This window comes from Haemaphysalis longicornis, unplaced genomic scaffold, assembly GCF_048455015.1.
Source record: "Haemaphysalis longicornis isolate Haplotype H1 unplaced genomic scaffold, Haemaphysalis longicornis Haplotype H1 scaffold_8, whole genome shotgun sequence".
NCBI lineage: Eukaryota > Metazoa > Arthropoda > Arachnida > Ixodida > Ixodidae > Haemaphysalis > Haemaphysalis longicornis.
The window spans coordinates 20,073,631-20,094,490 of NW_027526445.1; the positions used below are offsets into that span (position 1 = coordinate 20,073,631).

The following is a 20,860-nucleotide window of genomic DNA, read 5'->3' on the forward strand; positions in this document are numbered from 1 at the left end:
ATTTTCTGTCCTATTTCACGGAGCCACTCATTTCCCATTTTCTGATTCGCTACATGCTTAGCGAGGGCCTCTGTTCTGGCAGTCTTGGTGCCAAAGGGAGCTTAAGAGGGTTCAACGCTGGTCGACCACTCTCGACATGTTGTAGACACTCGAGTCACGGCCCGGGAGTTAAAAAGAAGGTCCCCTTCACCCCGAGCGGTCCGAATGGCGCTGGTTACCACCCCCAAGTGCAGGAATGAGAAATACTTTAACATAAATACCCGAGAAAGTGCTGGGGAAACAGCCCCGCTGTAGCGTAGTGGTTATCGCACCAGACCGGTATTCTGGAGGTCGTGGGTTCGGATCCCACCCGGCGGGCATTTTTTCACCACTTTCTTTCGACTCAAAAAATTCTTCATGTCTTTCTATGGCCCACCACAACCTCAGCTTTGCTTTCCGATGTTTTCTTGACTGCCAACCCTTATTTTCTGTCTTATTTCACGGAGCCACTCATTTCCCATTTTCTGATTCGCCCCATGCTTAGCGAGGGACCCTGTTCTGGCAGTCTTGGTGCCAAAGGGAGCTTCAGAGGGTTCAACGCTGGTCGACCACTCTCGACATGTCGTAGACACTCGAGTCACGGCCCGGGGGTTACAAAGAAGGTCCCCTGCACCCCGAGTGGTCCGACTGGCGCAGGCTACCACCCCCAAGTGCAGGAAACAAAAATACCTTAACATAAATTCCCGAGAAAGTGATGGGAAACAGCCCCGCCGGTAGCGTAGTGGTAATCGCGCCAGACCGGTATTCTGGAGGTCGTGGGATCGGATCCCACCCGGCGGGCATTTGTTCACCACTTTCTTTTTGACTCAAAAAATTTTTCATCTCTTTCTATGACCCACCACAACCTCCGCTTTGCTTTCCGAGGTTTTCTTGACTGCCAACCCTTATTTTCTGTCCTATTTCACGGAGCCACTCATTTCCCATTTTCTGATTCGCTACATGCTTAGCGAGGGCCTCTGTTCTGGCAGTCTTGGTGCCAAAGGGAGCTTAAGAGGGTTCAACGCTGGTCGACCACTCTCGACATGTTGTAGACACTCGAGTCACGGCCCGGGAGTTAAAAAGAAGGTCCCCTTCACCCCGAGCAGTCCGAATGGCGCTGGTTACCACCCCCAAGTGCAGGAAACAAAAATACTTTAACATAAATACCGAGAAAGTGTGGGGAAACAGCCCCGCTGGTAGCGTAGTGGTTATCGCACCAGACCAGTATTCTGGAGGTCGTGGGTTCGGATGCCACCCGGCGGGCATTTGTTTACCACTTTCTTTTCGACTCAAAAAATTCTTCATTTCTTTCTATGACCCACCACAACCTCCCCTTTGCTTTCCGAGGTTTTCTTGACTGCCAAGCCTTATTTTCTGTCTTATTTCACGGAGCCCCTCATTTCCCATTTTCTGATTCGCTACATGCTTAGCGAGGGCCCCTGTTCTGGCAGTCTTGGTGCCAAAGGGAGCTTAAGAGGGTTCAACGCTGGTCGACCACTCTCGACATGTCGTAGACACTCGAGTCACGGCCCGGGAGTTAAAAAGAAGGTCCCCTTCACCCCGAGCAGTCCGAATGGCGCTGGTTACCACCCCCAAGTGCAGGAAACAAAAATACTTTAACATAAATACCGAGAAAGTGCTGGGGAAACAGCCCCGGTTGTAGCGTAGTGGTTATCGCACCAGACCAGTATTCTGGAGGTTGTGGGTTCGGATGCCACCCGGCGGGCATTTGTTTACCACTTTCTTTTGGACTCAAAAAATTCTTCATCTCTTTCTATGACCCACCACAACCTCCCCTTTGCTTTCCGAGGTTTTCTTGACTGCCAAGCCTTATTTTCTGTCTTATTTCACGGAGCCCCTCATTTCCCATTTTCTGATTCGCTACATGCTTAGCGAGGGCCCCTGTTCTGGCAGTCTTGGTGCCAAAGCGAGCTTAAGAGGGTTCAACGCTGGTCGACCACTCTCGACATGTCGTAGACACTCGAGTCACGGCCCGGGGAATAAAAAGAAGGTTCCCTTCACCCCGACTGGTGCGAGTGGTGCTGATACCACCCCCAAGTGCAGGAAACAAAAATACCTTAACATAAATACCCCAGAAAGTGCTGGGGAAACAGCCCCGTCAGTAGCATAGTGGTTATCGCACCAGACCGGTATTCTGGAGGTCGTGGGTTCGGATCCCACCCGGCGGGCATTTGTTCACCACTTTCTTTTCGACTCAAAATATTTTTCATCTCTTTCTATGACCCACCACAACCTCCCCTTTGCTTTCCGAGGTTTTCTTGACTGCCAACCCTTATTTTCTGTCTTTATTCACGGAGCCCCTCATTTCCCATTTTCTGATTCGCTACATGCTTACCGAGGGCCTCTGTTCTGGCAGTCTTGGTGCCAAAGGGAGCTTAAGAGGGTTCAACGCTGGTCGACCACCCTCGACATGTCGTAGACACTCGAGTCACGGCCCGGGGGTTAAAAAGAAGGTACCCTTCACCCCGAGTGGTCCGAGTGGCGCAGGCTACCACCCCCAAGTGCACGAAACACAAATACCTTAACATAAATACACGAGAAAGTGATGGGGAAACAGCCCCGCCGGTAGCGTAGTGGTTATCGCACCAGACCAGTATTCTGGAGGTCGCATGTTCGGATCCCACCCAGCGGGCATTTTTTCACCACTTGCTTTTCGACTCAAAAAATTCTTCATCTCTTTCTATGACCCACCACAACCTCCCCTTTGCTTTCCAAGGTTTTTTTGACTTCCAACCCCTATTTTCTGTCGTATTTCATGGAGCCCCTCATTTCCCATTTTTTGATTCGCTACATGCTTAGCGAGGGCCTCTGTTTGGGCAGTCTTGGTGCCAAAGGGAGCTTAAGAGGGTTCAACGCTGGTCGACCACTCTCGACATGTCGTAGACACTCGAGTCACGGCCCGGGGGTTAAAAATAAGGTCCCCTTCACCCCGAGCGGTCCGAATGGCGCTGGTTACCACCCCCAAGTGCAGGAATGAGAAATACTTTAACATAAATACCCGAGAAAGTGCTGGGGAAACAGCCCCGCTGTAGCGTAGTGGTTATCGCACCAGACCGGTATTCTGGAGGTCGTGGGTTCGGATCCCACCCGGCGGGCATTTTTTCACCACTTTCTTTCGACTCAAAAAATTCTTCATGTCTTTCTATGGCCCACCACAACCTCAGCTTTGCTTTCCGATGTTTTCTTGACTGCCAACCCTTATTTTCTGTCTTATTTCACGGAGCCACTCATTTCCCATTTTCTGATTCGCCCCATGCTTAGCGAGGGACCCTGTTCTGGCAGTCTTGGTGCCAAAGGGAGCTTCAGAGGGTTCAACGCTGGTCGACCACTCTCGACATGTCGTAGACACTCGAGTCACGGCCCGGGGGTTACAAAGAAGGTCCCCTGCACCCCGAGTGGTCCGACTGGCGCAGGCTACCACCCCCAAGTGCAGGAAACAAAAATACCTTAACATAAATTCCCGAGAAAGTGATGGGAAACAGCCCCGCCGGTAGCGTAGTGGTAATCGCGCCAGACCGGTATTCTGGAGGTCGTGGGATCGGATCCCACCCGGCGGGCATTTGTTCACCACTTTCTTTTTGACTCAAAAAATTTTTCATCTCTTTCTATGACCCACCACAACCTCCGCTTTGCTTTCCGAGGTTTTCTTGACTGCCAACCCTTATTTTCTGTCCTATTTCACGGAGCCACTCATTTCCCATTTTCTGATTCGCTACATGCTTAGCGAGGGCCTCTGTTCTGGCAGTCTTGGTGCCAAAGGGAGCTTAAGAGGGTTCAACGCTGGTCGACCACTCTCGACATGTTGTAGACACTCGAGTCACGGCCCGGGAGTTAAAAAGAAGGTCCCCTTCACCCCGAGCAGTCCGAATGGCGCTGGTTACCACCCCCAAGTGCAGGAAACAAAAATACTTTAACATAAATACCGAGAAAGTGTGGGGAAACAGCCCCGCTGGTAGCGTAGTGGTTATCGCACCAGACCAGTATTCTGGAGGTCGTGGGTTCGGATGCCACCCGGCGGGCATTTGTTTACCACTTTCTTTTCGACTCAAAAAATTCTTCATCTCTTTCTATGACCCACCACAACCTCCCCTTTGCTTTCCGAGGTTTTCTTGACTGCCAAGCCTTATTTTCTGTCTTATTTCACGGAGCCCCTCATTTCCCATTTTCTGATTCGCTACATGCTTAGCGAGGGCCCCTGTTCTGGCAGTCTTGGTGCCAAAGGGAGCTTAAGAGGGTTCAACGCTGGTCGACCACTCTCGACATGTCGTAGACACTCGAGTCACGGCCCGGGGAATAAAAAGAAGGTTCCCTTCACCCCGACTGGTGCGAGTGGTGCTGATACCACCCCCAAGTGCAGGAAACAAAAATACCTTAACATAAATACCCCAGAAAGTTCTGGGGAAACAGCCCCGTCAGTAGCATAGTGGTTATCGCACCAGACCGGTATTCTGGAGGTCGTGGGTTCGGATCCCACCCGGCGGGCATTTGTTCACCACTTTCTTTTCGACTCAAAATATTTTTCATCTCTTTCTATGACCCACCACAACCTCCCCTTTGCTTTCCGAGGTTTTCTTGACTGCCAACCCTTATTTTCTGTCTTTATTCACGGAGCCCCTCATTTCCCATTTTCTGATTCGCTACATGCTTACCGAGGGCCTCTGTTCTGGCAGTCTTGGTGCCAAAGGGAGCTTAAGAGGGTTCAACGCTGGTCGACCACCCTCGACATGTCGTAGACACTCGAGTCACGGCCCGGGGGTTAAAAAGAAGGTACCCTTCACCCCGAGTGGTCCGAGTGGCGCAGGCTACCACCCCCAAGTGCACGAAACACAAATACCTTAACATAAATACACGAGAAAGTGATGGGGAAACAGCCCCGCCGGTAGCGTAGTGGTTATCGCACCAGACCAGTATTCTGGAGGTCGCATGTTCGGATCCCACCCAGCGGGCATTTTTTCACCACTTGCTTTTCGACTCAAAAAATTCTTCATCTCTTTCTATGACCCACCACAACCTCCCCTTTGCTTTCCAAGGTTTTTTTGACTTCCAACCCCTATTTTCTGTCGTATTTTATGGAGCCCCTCATTTCCCATTTTTTGATTCGCTACATGCTTAGCGAGGGCCTCTGTTTGGGCAGTCTTGGTGCCAAAGGGAGCTTAAGAGGGTTCAACGCTGGTCGACCACTCTCGACATGTCGTAGACGCTCGAGTCACGGCCCGGGGGTTAAAAATAAGGTCCCCTTCACCCCGAGCGGTCCGAATGGCGCTGGTTACCACCCCCAAGTGCAGGAATGAGAAATACTTTAACATAAATACCCGAGAAAGTGCTGGGGAAACAGCCCCGCTGTAGCGTAGTGGTTATCGCACCAGACCGGTATTCTGGAGGTCGTGGGTTCGGATCCCACCCGGCGGGCATTTTTTCACCACTTTCTTTCGACTCAAAAAATTCTTCATGTCTTTCTATGGCCCACCACAACCTCAGCTTTGCTTTCCGATGTTTTCTTGACTGCCAACCCTTATTTTCTGTCTTATTTCACGGAGCCACTCATTTCCCATTTTCTGATTCGCCCCATGCTTAGCGAGGGACCCTGTTCTGGCAGTCTTGGTGCCAAAGGGAGCTTCAGAGGGTTCAACGCTGGTCGACCACTCTCGACATGTCGTAGACACTCGAGTCACGGCCCGGGGGTTACAAAGAAGGTCCCCTGCACCCCGAGTGGTCCGACTGGCGCAGGCTACCACCCCCAAGTGCAGGAAACAAAAATACCTTAACAGAAATACCCGAGAAAGTGATGGGAAACAGCCCCGCCGGTAGCGTAGTGGTTATCGTGCCAGACCGGTATTCTGGAGGTCGTGGGTTCGGATCCCACCTGGCGGGCATTTGTTCACCACTTTCTTTTTGACTCAAAAAATTTTTCATCTCTTTCTATGATCCACTACAACCTCCGCTTTGCTTTCCGAGGTATTCTTGACTGCCAACCCTTATTTTCTGTCTTATTTCACGGAGCCACTCATTTCCCATTTTCTGATTCGGTACATGCTTAGCGAGGGCCTCTGTTCTGGCAGTCTTGGTGCCAAAGGAAGCTTAAGAGGGTTCAACGCTGGTCGACCACTCTCGACATGTCGTAGACGCTCGAGTCACGGCCCGGGGGTTAAAAATAAGGTCCCCTTCACCCCGAGCGGTCCGAATGGCGCTGGTTACCACCCCCAAGTGCAGGAATCAGAAATACTTTAACATAAATACCCGAGAAAGTGCTGGGGAAACAGCCCCGCTGGTAGCGTAGTGGTTATCGCACCAGACCGGTATTCTGGAGGTCGTGGGTTCGGATCCCACCCGGCGGGCATTTTTTCACCACTTTCTTTCGACTCAAAAAATTCTTCATGTCTTTCTATGGCCCACCACAACCTCAGCTTTGCTTTCCGATGTTTTCTTGACTGCCAACCCTTATTTTCTGTCTTATTTCACGGAGCCACGCATTTCCCATTTTCTGATTCGCCACATGCTTAGCGAGGGACCCTGTTCTGGCAGTCTTGGTGCCAAAGGTAGCTTCAGAGGGTTCAACGCTGGTCGACCACTCTCGACATGTCGTAGACACTCGAGTCACGGCCCGGGGGTTACAAAGAAGGTCCCCTGCACCCCGAGTGGTCCGACTGTCACAGGCTACCACCCCCAAGTGCAGGAAACAAAAATACCTTAACATAAATACCCGAGAAAGTGATGGGAAACAGCCCCGCCGGTAGCGTAGTGGTTATCGTGCCAGACCGGTATTCTGGAGGTCGTGGGTTCGGATCCCACCCGGCGGGCATTTGTTCACCACTTTCTTTTCGACTCAAAAAATTCTTCATCTCTTTCTATGACCCACCACAACCTCCCCTTTGCTTTCCGAGGTTTTCTTGACTGCCAACCCTTATTTTCTGTCTTATTTCACGGAGCCCCTCATTTCCCATTTTCTGATTCGCTACATACTTACCGAGGGCCTCTGTTCTGGCACTCTTGGTGCCAAAGGGAGCTTAAGAGGGTTCAACGCTGGTCGACCATCCTCGACATGTCGTAGACACTCGAGTCACGGCCCGGGGGTTAAAAAGAAGGTACCCTTCACCCCGAGTGGTTCGAGTGTAGCAGGCTACCACCCCCAAGTGCCGGAAACAAAAATACCTTAACATAAATACACGAGAAAGTGATGGGGAAACAGCCCCGCCGGTAGCGTAGTGGTTATCGCACCAGACCAGTATTCTGGAGGTCACGTGTTCGGATCCCACCCGGCGGGCATTTTTTCACCACTTGCTTTTCGACTCAAAAAATTCTTCATCTCTTTTTATGACCCACCACAACCTCCCCTTTGCTTTCCAAGATTTTTTTTACTTCCAACCCCTATTTTTAGTCTTATTTCACGGAGCCCCTCATTTCCCATTTTCTGATTCGCTACATGCTTAGGGAGGGCCTCTGTTCTGGCAGTCTGGGTGCCAAAGGGAGCTTAAGAGTGTTTAACGCTGGTCGAACACTCTCGACATGTCGTAGACACTCGAGTCACGGCCCGGGGGTTAAAAAGAATGTACCCTTCACCCCGAGTGGTCAGAGTGGCGCAGGCTACCACCCCCAAGTGCAGGAAACAAAAATACCTTAACATAAATACACGAGAAAGTGCTGGGGAAACAGCCCCGTCAGTAGCGTAGTGGTTATCGCACCAGACCGGTATTCTGGAGGTCGCGGGTTCGGATCCCACCCGGCGGGCATTTGTTCACCACTTTCTTTTCGACTCAAAATATTTTTCATCTCTTTCTATGACCCACCACAACCTCCCCTTTGCTTTCCGAGGTTTTCTTGACTGCCAACCCTTATTTTCTGTCTTTATTCACGGAGCCCCTCATTTCCCATTTTCTGATTCGCTACATGCTTACCGAAGGCCTCTGTTCTGGCGGTCTTGGTGCCAAAGGGAGCTTAAGAGGGTTCAACGCTGGTCGACCACCCTCGACATGTCGTAGACACTCGAGTCACGGCCCGGGGGTTAAAAAGAAGGTCCCCTTCACCCCGAGTGGTCCGAGTGGCGCAGGCTACCACCCCGAAGTGCAGGAAACAAAAATACCTTAACATAAATACCCGAGAAAGTGCTGGGGAAACAGCCCTGTAAGTAGCGTAGTGGTTATCGCACCAGACCGGTATTCTGGAGGTCGTGGGTTCGGATCCCACCCGGCGGGCATTTGTTCACCACTTTCTTTTCGACTCAAAATATTTTTCATCTCTTTCTATGACCCACCACAACCTCCCCTTTGCTTTCTGAGGTTTTCTTGACTGCCAACACTTATTTTCTGTCTTTATTCACGGAGCCCCTCATTTCCCATTTTCTGATTCGCTACATGCTTACCGAGGGCCTCTGTTCTGGCAGTCTTGGTGCCAAAGGGAGCTTAAGAGGGTTCAACGCTGGTCTACCACCCTCGACATGTCGTAGACACTCGAGTCACGGCCCAGGGGTTAAAAAGAAGGTACCCTTCACCCCGAGTGGTCCGAGTGGCGCAGGCTACCACCCCCAAGTGCAGGAAACAAAAATACCTTAACATAAAAACACGAGAAAGTGATGGGGAAACAGCCCCGCCGGTAGCGTAGTGGTTATCGCACCAGACCAGTATTCTGGAGGTCGCGTGTTCGGATCCCACCCGGCGGGCATTTTTTCACCACTTTCTTTTCGACTCAAAATATTTTTCATCTCTTTCTATGACCCACCACAACCTCCCCTTTGCTTTCCAAGGTTTTTTGACTTCCAACCCCTATTTTCTGTCTTATTTCACGGAGCCCCTCATTTCCCATTTTCTGATTCGCTACATGCTTAGCGAGGGCCTCTGTTCGGGCAGTCTTGGTGCCAAAGGGAGCTTAAGAAGGTGCAACACTGGTCGACCACTCTCGACATGTCGTAGACACTCGAGTCACGGCCCGGGGGTTAAAAAGAAGGTCCCCTTCACCCCGAGTGGTCCGAGTGCCGCAGGCTACCACCCCCAAGTGCAGGAAACAAAAATACCTTAACATGAATACCCGAGAAAGTGATGGGGAAACAGCCCCGCCTGTAGCGTTGTGGTTATCGCACCAGACCGGTATTCTGGAGGTCGTGGGTTCTGATCCCACCCGGCGGGCATTTTTTCACCACTTTCTTTCGACTCAAAAAAATTCTTCATCTCTTTCTATGACCCACCACAACCTCCGCTTTGCTTTCCGAGGTTTTCTTGACTGCCAACCCTTATTTTCTGTCTTAATTCACGGAGCCACTGATTTCCCATTTTCGGATTCGCTACATGCTTATGGAGGGCCTCTGTTCTGCAGTCTGGGTGCCAAAGGGAGCTTAAGAGGATTTAACGCTGGTCGAACACTCTCGACATGTCGTAGACACTCGAGTCACGGCCCGGGGGTTAAAAAGAAGGTACCCTTCACCCCGAGCGGTCCGAATGGCGCTGGTTACAACCCCCAAGTGCAGGAAACAAAAATACTTTAACATAAATATCCGAGAAAGTGCTGGGGAAACAGCCCCGCTAGTAGCGTAGTGGTTATCGCACCAGACCGGTATTCTGGAGGTCGTGGGTTCGGATCCCACCCAGCGGGCATTTGTTCACCACTTTCTTTTCGACTCAAAAAATTCTTCATCTCTTTCCATGACCCACCACAACCTCCCCTTTGCTTTCCGAGGTTTTCTTGACTGCCAATACTTTTTTTCTGTCCTTTTTCACGGAGCCCCTCATTTCCCACTTTCTGATTCGCTACATCCTTAGCGAGGGCCCCCGTTCTGGCAGTCTTGGTGCCAAAGGGAGCTTAAGAGGGTTCAACGCTGGTCGACCACTCTCGACATGTCGTCGACACTCGAGTCACGGCCCGGGGATTAAAAAGAAGGTTCCCGTCACCCCGACTGGTGCGAGTGGCGCTGGCTACCACCCCCAAGTGCAGGAAACAAAAATACCTTAACATAAATACCCGAGAAAGGGCTGGGGAAACAGCCCCGTCAGTAGCGTAGTGGTTATCGCACCAGACCGGTATTCTGGAGGTCGCGTGTTCGGATCCCACACGGCGGGCATTTTTTCACCACTTGCTTTTCGACTCAAAAAATTCTTTATCTCTTTCTTTGACCCACCACAACCTCCCCTTTGCTTTCCGAGGTTTTTTTTACTGCCAACCCTTATTTTCGGTCTTATTTCACGGAGCCCCTCATTTCCCATTTTTTGATTCGCTACATGCTTAGCGAGCCTCTGTTCTGGCCGTCTTGGTGCCAAAGGGAGCTTAACAGGGTTCAACGCTGGTCGACCACTCTCGACATGTCGTAAACACTCGAGTCACGGCTCGGGGGTTAAAAAGAAGGTCCCCTTCACCCCCAGTGGTCCGAGTGGCGCAGGCTACCACCCCCAAGTGCAGGAAACAAAAATACCTTAACATAAATACCCGAGAAAGTGATGGGGAAACAGCCCCGCCGGTAGCGTAGTGGTTATCGCACCAGACCGGTATTCTGGAGGTCGTGGGTTCGGATCCCACCCGGCGGGCATTTTTTCACCACTTTCTTTCGACTCGAAAAATTCTTCATCTCTTTCTATGATCCACCACAACCTCCGCTTTGCTTTCCGAGGTTTTCTTGACTGCCAACCCTTATTTTGTGTCTTATTTCGCGGAGCCCCTCATTTCCCATTTTCTGATTCGCTACATGCTTACCGAGGGCCTCTGTTCTGGCAGTCTTGGTGCCAAAGGGAGCTTAAGAGAGTTCAACGCTGGTCGACCACCCTCGACATGTCGTAGACACTCGAGTCACGGCCCGGGGGTTAAAAAGAAGGTCCCCTTCACACCGAGTGGTCCGAGTGGCGCAGGCTACCACCCCCAAGTGCAGGAAACAAAAATTCCTTAACATTAATACCCGAGAAAATGCTGGGGAAACAGCCCCGTCAGTAGCGTAGTGGTTATCGCAGCAGACCGGTATTCTGGAGGTCGTGGGTTCGGATCCCACCCGGCGGGCATTTGTTCACCACTTTCTTTTCGACTCAAAATATTTTTCATCTCTTTCTATGACCCACCACAACCTCCCCTTTGCTTTCCGAGGTTTTCTTGACTGCCAAGCCTTATTTTCTGTCTTATTTCACGGAGCCCCTCATTTCCCATTTTCTGATTCGCTACATGCTTACCGAGGGCCTCTGTTCTGGCAGTCTTGGTGCCAAAGGGAGCTTAAGAGGGTTCAACGCTGGTCGACCACCCTCGACATGTCGTAGACACTCGAGTCACGGCCCGGGGGTTAAAAAGAAGGTACCCTTCACCCCGAGTGGTCCGAGTCGTGCAGGCTACCACCCCCAAGTGCAGGAAACAAAAATACCTTCACATAAATACACGAGAAAGTGATGGGGAAACAGCCCCGCCGGTAGCGTAGTGGTTATATCACCAGACCGGTATTCTGGAGGTCGCGTGTTCGGATCCTACACGGCGGGCATTTTTTCACCACTTGCTTTTCGACTCAAAAAATTCTTCATCTCTTTCTATGACCCACCACAACCTCCCCTTTGCTTTCCGAAGTTTTTTTTACTGCCAACCTTTATTTTCGGTCTTGTTTCACGGAGCCCCTCATTTCCCATTTTTTGATTCGCTACATGCTTAGCGAGGGCCTCTGTTCTGGCCGTCTTGGTGCCAAAGGGAGCTTAAGAGGGTTCAACGCTGGTCGACCACTCTCGACATGTCGTAGACACTCGAGTCACGGCCCGCGGGTTAAAAAGAAGGTCCCCTTCACCCCGAGTGGTCCGAGTGGCGCAGGCTACCACCCCCAAGTGCAGGAAACAAAAATACCTTAACATAAATACCCGAGAAAATACTGGGGAAACAGCCCCGTCAGTAGCGTAGTGGTTATCGCACCAGACCGGTATTCTGGAGGTCGTGGGTTCGGATCCCACCCGGCGGGCATTTGTTCACCACTTTCTTTTCGACTCAAAAAATTCTTCATCTCTTTCTATGACCCACCACAACCTCCCCTTTGCTTTCTGAGGTTTTCTTGACTGCCAAGCCTTATTTTCTGTCTTATTTCACGGAGCCACTCATTTCCCATTTTCTGATTCGCTACATGCTTATCGAGGGCCTCTGTTCTGGCAGTCTTGGTGCCAAAGGGAGCTTAAGAGGGTTCAACGCTGGTCGACCACTCTCGGCATGTCGTAGACACTCGAGTCACGGCCCGGGAGTTAAAAAGAAGGTCCCCTTCACCCCGAGCAGTCCGAATGGCGCTGGTTACCACCCCCAAGTGCAGGAAACAAAAATACTTTAACATAAATACCGAGAAAGTGCTGGGGAAACAGCCCCGGTGGTAGCGTAGTGGTTATCGCACCAGACCAGTATTCTGGAGGTCGTGGTTTCGGATGCCACCCGGCGGGCATTTGTTTACCACTTTCTTTTCGACTCAAAATATTTTTCATCTCTTTCTATGACCCACCACAACCTCCGCTTTGCTTTCCGAGGTTTTCTTGACTGCCAACCCTTATTTTCTATCTTTATTCACGGAGCCCCTCATTTCCCATTTTCTGATTCGCTACATGCTTACCGAGGGCCTCTGTTCTGGCAGTCTTGGTGCCAAAGGGAGCTTAAGAGGGTTCAACGCTGGTCGACCACCCTCGACATGTCGTAGACATTTGAGTGACGGCCCGAGGGTTAAAAAGAAGCTTACCTTCAGTGAACCCCGACTGGTGCGAGTGGCGCTGGCTACCACCCCCTTTGCTGGAAACAAAAATACCTTAACATAAATACCCGAGAAAGTGCTGGGGAAACAGCCCCGTCAGTAGCGTAGTGGTTATCGCACCAAACCGGTATTCTGGAGGTCGTGGGTTCGGATCCCACCCGGCGGGCATTTGTTCACCACTTTTTTTTCGACTCAAAATATTTTTCATCTCTTTCTATGACCCACCACAACCTCCCCTTTGCTTTCCGAGGTTTTCTTGACTGCCAACCCTTATTTTCTGTCTTATTTCACGGAGCCCCTCATTTCCCATTTTCTGATTCGCTACATGCTTACCGAGGGCCTCTGTTCTGGCACTCTTGGTGCCAAAGGGAGCTTAAGAGGGTTCAACGCTGGTCGACCACCCTCGACATGTCGTAGACACTCGAGTCACGGCCCGGGGGTTAAAAAGAAGGCACCCTTCACCCCGAGTGGTTCGACTCTAGCAGGCTGCCACCCCCAAATGCAGGAAACAAAAATACCTTAACATAAATACACGAGAAAGTGATGGGGAAACAGCCCCGCCGGTAGCGTAGTGGTTATCGCACCAGACCAGTATTCTGGAGGTCGCGTGTTCGGATCCCACCCGGCGGGCATTTTTTCACCACTTGCTTTTCGACTCAAAAAATTCTTCATCTCTTTTTATGACCCACCACAACCTCCCCTTTGCTTTCCAAGATTTTTTTGACTTCCAACCCCTATTTTCTGTCTTATTTCACGGAGCCCCTCATTTCCCATTTTCTGATTCGCTACATGCTTAGGGAGGGCCTCTGTTCTGGCAGTCTGGGTGCCAAAGGGAGCTTAAGAGTGTTTAACGCTGGTCGAACACTCTCGACATGTCGTAGACACTCGAGTCACGGCCCGGGGGTTAAAAAGAAGGTACCCTTCACCCCGAGTGGTCCGAGTGGCGCAGGCTACCACCCCCAAGTGCAGGAAACAAAAATACCTTAACATAAATACACGAGAAAGTGCTGGGGAAACAGCCCCGTCAGTAGCGTAGTGGTTATCGCACCAGGCCGGTATTCTGGAGGTCGTGGGTTCGGATCCCACCCGGCGGGCATTTGTTCACCACTTTCTTTTCTACTCAAAATATTTTTCATCTCTTTCTGTGACCCACCACAACCTCCCCTTTGCTTTCCGAGGTTTTCTTGACTGCCAACCCTTTTTTTCTGTCTTTATTCACGGAGCCCCTCATTTCCCATTTTCTGATTCGCTACATGCTTACCGAAGGCCTCTGTTCTGGCGGTCTTGGTGCCAAAGGGAGCTTAAGAGGGTTCAACGCTGGTCGACCACCCTCGACATGTCGTAGACACTCGAGTCACGGCCCAGGGGTTAAAAAGAAGGTACCCTTCACCCCGAGTGGTCCGAGTGACGCAGGCTACCACCCCCAAGTGCAGCAAACAAAAATACCTTAACAGAAATACACGAGAATGTGATGGGAAAACAGCCCCGCCGTTAGCGTAGTGGTTATTCCACCAGACCAGTATTCTGGAGGTCGCGTGTTCGGATCCCACCCGGCGGGCATTTTTTCACCACTTGCTTTTCGACTCAAAAAATTCTTCATCTCTTTTTATGACCCACCACAACCTCCCCTTTGCTTTCCAAGGTTTTTTTTACTTCCAACCCCTATTTTCTGTCTTATTTCACGGAGCCCCTCATTTCCCATTTTCTGATTCGCTACATGCTTAGCGAGGGCCTCTGTTCGGGCAGTCTTGGTGCCAAAGGGAGCTTAAGAAGGTTCAACGCTGGTCGAACACTCTCGACATGTCGTAGACACTCGAGTCACGGCCCGGGGGTTAAAAAGAAGGTCCCCTTCACCCCGAGTGGTCCGAGTGGCGCAGGCTACCATCCCCAAGTGCAGGAAACAAAAATACCTTAACATAAATACCCGAGAAAGTGCTGGGGAAACAGCCCCGTAAGTAGCGTAGTGGTTATCGCACCAGACCGGTATTCTGGAGGTCGTGGGTTCGGATCCCACCCGGCGGGCATTTGTTCACCACTTTCTTTTCGACTCAAAATATTTTTCATCTCTTTCTATGACCCACCACAACCTCCCCTTTGCTTTCCGAGGTTTTCTCGACTGCCACCACTTATTTTCTGTCTTTATTCACGGAGCCCCTCATTTCCCATTTTCTGATTCGCTACATGCTTACCGAGGGCCTCTGTTCTGGCAGTCTTGGTGCCAAAGGGAGCTTAAGAGGGTTCAACGCTGGTCTACCACCCTCGACATGTCGTAGACACTCGAGTCACGGCCCAGGGGTTAAAAAGAAGGTACCCTCAACCCCGAGTGGTCCTAGTGGCGCAGGCTACCACCCCCAAGTGCAGGAAACAAAAATACCTTAACATAAAAACACGAGAAAGTGATGGGGAAACAGCCCCGCCGGTAGCGTAGTGGTTATCGCACCAGAGCAGTATTCTGGAGGTCGCGTGTTCGGATCCCACCCGGCGGGCATTTTTTCACCACTTGCTTTTCGACTCAAAAAATTCTTCATCTCTTTCTATGACCCACCACAACCTCCCCTTTGCTTTCCAAGGTTTTTTGACTTCCAACCCCAATTTTCTGTCTTATTTCACGGAGCCCCTCATTTCCCATTTTCTGATTCGCTACATGCTTAGAGAGGGCCTCTGTTCGGGCAGTCTTGGTGCCAAAGGGAGCTTAAGAAGGTGCAACACTGGTCGACCACTCTCGACATGTCGTAGACACTCGAGTCACGGCCCGGGGGTTAAAAAGAAGGTACCCTTCACCCCGAGCGGTCCGAATGGCGCTGGTTACAACCCCCAAGGGCAGGAAACAAAAATACTTTAACATAAATACCCGAGAAAGTGCTGGGGAAACAGCCCCGCTAGTAGCGTAGTGGTTATCGCACCAGACCGGTATTCTGGAGGTCGTGGGTTCGGATCCCACCCAGCGGGCATTTGTTCACCACTTTCTTTTCGACTCAAAAAATTCTTCATCTCTTTCCATGACCCACCACAACCTCCCCTTTGCTTTCCGAGGTTTTTTTGACTGCCAAGCCTTATTTTCTGTCTTATTTCACGGATCCCCTCATTTCCCATTTTCTGATTCGCTACATGCTTAGCGAGGGCCCCTGTTCTGGCAGTCTTGGTGCCAAAGGGAGCTTAAGAGGGTTCAACGCTGGTCGACCACCCTCGACATGTCGTAGACACTCGAGTCACGGCCCGGGGAATAAAAAGAAGGTTCCCTTCACCCCAACTGGTGCGAGTGGTGCTGATACAACCCCCAAGTGCAGGAAACAAAAATACCTTAACATAAATACCCCAGAAAGTGCTGGGGAAACAGCCCCGTCAGTAGCATAGTGGTTATCGCACCAGACCGGTATTCTGGAGGTCGTGGGTTCGGATCCCACCCGGCGGGCATTTGTTCACCACTTTCATTTCGACTCAAAATATTTTTCATCTCTTTCTATGACCCACCACAACCTCCCCTTTGCTTTCCGAGGTTTTCTTGACTGCCAACCCTTATTTTCTCTCTTTATTCACGGAGCCCCTGATTTCCCATTTTCTGATTCGCTACATGCTTACCGAGGGCCTCTGTTCTGGCAGTCTTGGTGCCAAAGGGAGCTTAAGAGGGTTCAACGCTGGTCGACCACCCTCGACATGTCGTAGACATTTGAGTGACGGCCCGGGGGTTAAAAAGAAGGTACCCTTCACCCCGAGTGTTCCGAGTGGCGCAGGCTACCACCCCCAAGTGCAGGAAACACAAATACCTTAACATAAATACACGAGAAAGTGATGGGGAAACAGCCACGCCGGTAGCGTAGTGGTTATCGCACCAGACCAGTATTCTGGAGGTCGCATGTTCGGATCCCACCCAGCGGGCATTTTTTCACCACTTGCTTTTCGACTCAAAAAATTCTTCATGTCTTTCTATGGCCCACCACAACCTCAGCTTTGCTTTCCGATGTTTTCTTGACTGCCAACACTTATTTTCTGTCTTATTTCACGGAGCCACTCATTTCCCATTTTCTGATTCGCCCCATGCTTAGCGAGGGACCCTGTTCTGGCAGTCTTGGTGCCAAAGGGAGCTTCAGAGGGTTCAACGCTGGTCGACCACTCTCGACATGTCGTAGACACTCGAGTCACGGCCCGGGGGTTACAAAGAAGGTCCCCTGCACCCCGAGTGGTCCGACTGGCGCAGGCTACCACCCCCAAGTGCAGGAAACAAAAATACCTTAACATAAAAACACGAGAAAGTGATGGGGAAACAGCCCCGCCGGTAGCGTAGTGGTTATCGCACCAGAGCAGTATTCTGGAGGTCGCGTGTTCGGATCCCACCCGGCGGGCATTTTTTCACCACTTGCTTTTCGACTCAAAAAATTCTTCATCTCTTTCTATGACCCACCACAACCTCCCCTTTGCTTTCCAAGGTTTTTTGACTTCCAACCCCAATTTTCTGTCTTATTTCACGGAGCCCCTCATTTCCCATTTTCTGATTCGCTACATGCTTAGAGAGGGCCTCTGTTCGGGCAGTCTTGGTGCCAAAGGGAGCTTAAGAAGGTGCAACACTGGTCGACCACTCTCGACATGTCGTAGACACTCGAGTCACGGCCCGGGGGTTAAAAAGAAGGTACCCTTCACCCCGAGCGGTCCGAATGGCGCTGGTTACAACCCCCAAGGGCAGGAAACAAAAATACTTTAACATAAATACCCGAGAAAGTGCTGGGGAAACAGCCCCGCTAGTAGCGTAGTGGTTATCGCACCAGACCGGTATTCTGGAGGTCGTGGGTTCGGATCCCACCCAGCGGGCATTTGTTCACCACTTTCTTTTCGACTCAAAAAATTCTTCATCTCTTTCCATGACCCACCACAACCTCCCCTTTGCTTTCCGAGGTTTTTTTGACTGCCAAGCCTTATTTTCTGTCTTATTTCACGGATCCCCTCATTTCCCATTTTCTGATTCGCTACATGCTTAGCGAGGGCCCCTGTTCTGGCAGTCTTGGTGCCAAAGGGAGCTTAAGAGGGTTCAACGCTGGTCGACCACCCTCGACATGTCGTAGACACTCGAGTCACGGCCCGGGGAATAAAAAGAAGGTTCCCTTCACCCCGACTGGTGCGAGTGGTGCTGATACAACCCCCAAGTGCAGGAAACAAAAATACCTTAACATAAATACCCCAGAAAGTGCTGGGGAAACAGCCCCGTCAGTAGCATAGTGGTTATCGCACCAGACCGGTATTCTGGAGGTCGTGGGTTCGGATCCCACCCGGCGGGCATTTGTTCACCACTTTCATTTCGACTCAAAATATTTTTCATCTCTTTCTATGACCCACCACAACCTCCCCTTTGCTTTCCGAGGTTTTCTTGACTGCCAACCCTTATTTTCTGTCTTTATTCACGGAGCCCCTGATTTCCCATTTTCTGATTCGCTACATGCTTACCGAGGGCCTCTGTTCTGGCAGTCTTGGTGCCAAAGGGAGCTTAAGAGGGTTCAACGCTGGTCGACCACCCTCGACATGTCGTAGACATTTGAATGACAGCCCGGGGGTTAAAAAGAAGGTACCCTTCACCCCGAGTGTTCCGAGTGGCGCAGGCTACCACCCCCAAGTGCAGGAAACACAAATACCTTAACATAAATACACGAGAAAGTGATGGGGAAACAGCCACGCCGGTAGCGTAGTGGTTATCGCACCAGACCAGTATTCTGGAGGTCGCATGTTCGGATCCCACCCAGCGGGCATTTTTTCACCACTTGCTTTTCGACTCAAAAAATTCTTCATGTCTTTCTATGGCCCACCACAACCTCAGCTTTGCTTTCCGATGTTTTCTTGACTGCCAACCCTTATTTTCTGTCTTATTTCACGGAGCCACGCATTTCCCATTTTCTGATTCGCTACATGCTTACCGAGGGCCTCTGTTCTGGCAGTCTTGGTGCCAAAGGGAGCTTAACAGGGTTCAACGCTGGTCGACCACTCTCGACATGTCGTAGGCACTCGAGTGACGGCTCGGGGGTTAAAAAGAAGGTCCCCTTCACCCCGAGTGGTCCTAGTGGCGCAGGCTACCACCCCCAAGTGCAGGAAACAAAAATACCTTAACATAAATACCCCAGAAAGTGATGGGGAAACAGCCCCGCCGGTAGCGTAGTGGTTATCGCACCAGACCGGTATTCTGGAGGTCGTGGGTTCGGATCCCACCCGGCGGGCATTTTTTCACCACTTTCTTTCGACTCAAAAAATTCTTCATGTCTTTCTATGGCCCACCACAACCTCAGCTTTGCTTTCCGATGTTTTCTTGACTGCCAACCCCTATTTTCTGTCTTATTTCACGGAGCCACGCATTTCCCATTTTCTGATTCGCTACATGCTTACCGAGGGCCTCTGTTCTGGCAGTCTTGGTGCCAAAGGGAGCTTAAGAGGGTTCAACGCTGGTCGACCACACTCGACATGTCGTAGACACTCGAGTCACGGCCCGGGGGTTAAAAAGAAGGTACCCTTCACCCCGAGTGGTCCGAGTGGCGCAGGCTACCACCCCCAAGTGCAGGAAACACAAATACCTTAACATAAATACACGAGAAAGTGATGGGGAAACAGCCCCGCCGGTAGCGTAGTGGTTATCGCACCAGACCAGTATTCTGGAGGTCGCATGTTCGGATCCCACCCGGCGGGCATTTTTTCACCACTTGCTTTTCGACTCAAAAAATTCTTCATCTCTTTCTATGACCCACCACAACCTCCCCTTTGCTTTCCAAGGTTTTTTTGACTTCCAACCCCTATTTTCTGTATTATTTCATGGAGCCCTCATTTCCCATTTTTTGATTCGCTACATGCTTAGCGAGGGCCTCTGTTTGGGCAGTCTTGGTGCCAAAAGGAGCTTAAGAAGGTCCAACACTGGTCGACCACTCTCGACATGTCGTAGACACTCGAGTCACGGCCTGGGGGTTAAAAAGAAGGTCCCCTTCACCCCGAGTGTTCCGAGTGGCGCAGGCTACCACCCCCAAGTGCAGGAAACACAAATACCTTAACATAAATACACGAGAAAGTGATGGGGAAACAGCCACGCCGGTAGCGTAGTGGTTATCGCACCAGACCAGTATTCTGGAGGTCGCATGTTCGGATCCCACCCAGCGGGCATTTTTTCACCACTTGCTTTTCGACTCAAAAAATTCTTCATGTCTTTCTATGGCCCACCACAACCTCAGCTTTGCTTTCCGATGTTTTCTTGACTGCCAACACTTATTTTCTGTCTTATTTCACGGAGCCACTCATTTCCCATTTTCTGATTCGCCCCATGCTTAGCGAGGGACCCTGTTCTGGCAGTCTTGGTGCCAAAGGGAGCTTCAGAGGGTTCAACGCTGGTCGACCACTCTCGACATGTCGTAGACACTCGAGTCACGGCCCGGGGGTTACAAAGAAGGTCCCCTGCACCCCGAGTGGTCCGACTGGCGCAGGCTACCACCCCCAAGTGCAGGAAACAAAAATACCTTAACATATATACCCGAGAAAGTGCTGGGGAAACAGCCCCGCTGTAGCGTAGTGGTTATCGCACCAGACCGGTATTCTGGAGGTCGTGGGTTTGGATCCCACCCGGCGGGCATTTTTTCACCACTTTCTTTCGGCTCAAAAAATTCTTCATATCTTTCTATGGCCCACCACAACCTCAGCTTTGCTTTCCGATGTTTTCTTGACTGCCAACCCTTATTTTCTGTCTTATTTCACGGAGCCACGCATTTCCCATTTTCTGATTCGCTACATGCTTACCGAGGGCCTCTGTTCTGGCAGTCTTGGTGCCAAAGGGAGCTTAACAGAGTTCAACGCTGGTCGACCACTCTCGACATGTCGTAGACACTCGAGTCACGGCTCGGGGGTTAAAAAGAAGGTCCCCTTCACCCCGAGTGGTCCGAGTGTCGCAGGCTACCACCCCCAAGTGCAGGAAACAAAAATACCTTAACATAAATACCCGAGAAAGTGATGGGGAAACAGCCCCGCCGGTCGCGTAGTGGTTATCGCACCAGACCGGTATTCTGGAGGTCGTGGGTTCGGATCCCACCCGGCGGGCATTTTTTCACCACTTTCTTTCGACTCAAAAAATTCTTCATGTCTTTCTATGGCCCACCACAACCTCAGCTTTGCTTTCCGATGTTTTCTTGACTGCCAACCCTTATTTTCTGT

The 20,860-nt window shown here is 51.0% G+C and overlaps 4 non-coding genes across 4 annotated transcripts; all 4 read left to right on the top strand.

Moving 5' to 3' along the window:
- Window positions 1-1,208: 1,208 nt before the first annotated feature.
- Window positions 1,209-1,281, top strand: Trnat-agu (transfer RNA threonine (anticodon AGU)). Its single transcript has one exon. It is a non-coding gene; the product is annotated as a tRNA-Thr (tRNA).
- Window positions 1,282-3,985: 2,704 nt separating this feature from the next.
- Trnat-agu (transfer RNA threonine (anticodon AGU)) lies at window positions 3,986-4,058 on the top strand. Its single transcript has one exon. It is a non-coding gene; the product is annotated as a tRNA-Thr (tRNA).
- A 6,413-nt stretch (window positions 4,059-10,471) lies between these two features.
- Window positions 10,472-10,544, top strand: Trnat-ggu (transfer RNA threonine (anticodon GGU)). The gene has a single exon. It is a non-coding gene; the product is annotated as a tRNA-Thr (tRNA).
- Window positions 10,545-18,821: 8,277 nt separating this feature from the next.
- Window positions 18,822-18,894, top strand: Trnat-ggu (transfer RNA threonine (anticodon GGU)). The gene has a single exon. It is a non-coding gene; the product is annotated as a tRNA-Thr (tRNA).
- The last annotated feature ends 1,966 nt before the right edge of the window (window positions 18,895-20,860 follow it).